General features: G+C 41.9%; 1 pseudogene; it reads right to left on the bottom strand.

The window, feature by feature from the left end:
* Positions 1-457: 457 nt before the first annotated feature.
* LOC118932412 (60S ribosomal protein L21-like) lies at positions 458-938 on the bottom strand (annotated as a pseudogene).
* Between the last annotated feature and the right edge of the window lie 1,339 nt (positions 939-2,277).

Raw genomic sequence — 2,277 nt, 5'->3', positions numbered from 1 at the left:
CATTATTTTCTCTTTAACCCAAAATTTATTTAGTGTTATATTTTCCTTTGCTTTTAACATTCAGAAAGAGAATTGGTTTTTTTCCATTTTATTGCATATGGTGAAAGAGTATAGATCTGTGCTGTCAATATGGTAGCCAATAGCCATATATGGCTACTGAGCACTGGAAACGTGTCTAATCTGAGTTCAGATATACTCTCAGTGTAAAATACCCAACAGATTTTGAAGAGTTAGTGCAAAAATGTAATCTCTTATTAATAAGTTTGACGTTGATTACAAGGTAAAAACACGTATGATGTGCTGGGTTAAATAAATATATTTAATGAATTTCACCTCTCTTTTAAGAAACTTAAAAATATGGCTGCTAGAAAATTTTAAATTACATATGTGACTTGTGTTATATTTTCTTTTTTTTTCTTTCCAGTCCAGAGGTCTTTTATTATTTTTTTTATACCTATCAAGCCATGAATTAATAGGGGATGGGTTCCAGCAGCTCAGGCTGCTCTCCATTCATTCTGACAAAGTGCACCTCTGGGGGTGGAGCAGGCTGGCGCTGAAGTTGAACCCAAGAACCTTTCTCTTTGCCTTCCTTCTTTTTCTGATGATTTTCCTTCACATGTTTCAGGAAGCTGTCTCAGTTCTTAGAGTGCTTACTATGCTCAATACATACGTTAATTCTCTTTGCAAGAATCTTGCCCTTTACTTGTTTATTTACAACAATGGCAACAGTATGCTGGGTAATGCTGTAGACTCTTCCAGTTTGGCTCTGGTAACATTTGTGGGGCGTTCCTTTTTGAACAGTGCCCACTCCCTGATGTCTTCTCTATCACCATTCTTGTAGATTCACATGTATGTGGCCAAAGGAAAAACTCTCTGTTTTCAAAAAGGTCTAGAAAACGTAAGCAGATGCCTCTCCTCTTTCCCTTTGGGTTAGTCATTTTAGCAACTTACTGGAAGACGGTGTCCAGGCTGAAAGGATTATATTTCAATAACCTCTAATCTAGTGACATAGATTATGATACTTATTTTAAATTAATTGGGACATTTCCTGTGTTTTGCCTCAATGGTCAATTTTCTGAATGATTTACATATACTAGAAGAGAATGCATATCTCTGCTGCATGTGAAGTTGCTAGTAGATGTATTATCTCTCCCTGTCTGCTTGATGTATCAATTTCTCAGGGGTTATGTAAAACTTTCCTACTACAATTATTGATTTATCTGTCAGTCATATGTTCTTGATCTCTCATTACTTTTGTAAGTATATAATGGGTCTAAACAAGATGATATGTAAACTTATTTCTCCCTGTTCCCTCCTGCTGACTTCAATATAAATGCTAGAAGTAATACACGAGGACTCTGAAGGTGGAGAGAGGAAGGGGAACTAGGTATAGAGAGAGATCTCAGAATAGAGTAACAGCATGGTGGCAGGGTATCTTATAACCCAAACTTAGTGTGAGAAGGTAGCCCAGGTAAGCCCATTCCACCCCACCCAGCAGTGGTAAGGCACCCACCGGGTGAGCCTGGAGCACTGGCAGGGTAATTACAATAACTGGAAGCCCCACTAACAAGCAGCAGGGGAGGTGTTCTCCTTCCCCATCAGCCTAAAACTTTCCTCCCCATCCACAACACCAGCTTGGTGGGCAGCACCTGCAAGGGGGATTCTGCCATGACAATCACCTAGCCAGGAAGCCTCTGTACCCACCAAGCCTGAAACTGATTTCAACCACAGAGAGAAACCAGACTCCAGAGAGTCCTAGCAGGGGAATTCCACCCACAACAATCAGCTGGCCCAGGAAGCAAATCTCTGTCCCAACCAGACCTGGGAATCCCCAGTATCGTCCCCCAACACACACAAACACCCCCGTAGTAATACCAGGTGGCTGGGTAGTACCTGTGGGGGGACTGCCACCACGTGGAGGGCCTGATCCAGGAATCACTCTTCCCAGGGGCTGGAGATCACTTTCCCCACCCTGACCCAGCCTGGGGAAGGTCTTTCCACCAACACAGGAAGCACCAGCAGGGAACAATGGGAGTTCCAGCAGGACCAGATGAACAAGCAGATCAAAATAGTACCACAAAGGCTCTGAAAATTAAGTTGCTATTGAAACCACAGCCCACAAAAATAGGCCAGGACCTGTATGCTAAACCTAAACAGGGTAAAAGTATTCGAAAGTAGAAGGTTTAAACAGGACCCACAGTCTCCTAACATAATAGATAAAATACCCAGGAATCAATACAAAATCACCCATCAGACCAAGAGCCAGCAAAATCACAA

This window comes from Manis pentadactyla, chromosome 4, assembly GCF_030020395.1.
Source record: "Manis pentadactyla isolate mManPen7 chromosome 4, mManPen7.hap1, whole genome shotgun sequence".
NCBI classification, from domain to species: domain Eukaryota; kingdom Metazoa; phylum Chordata; class Mammalia; order Pholidota; family Manidae; genus Manis; species Manis pentadactyla.
Note: the sequence above shows the minus strand (reverse complement) of the source record. Positions and strands in the feature narration are given on the sequence as shown.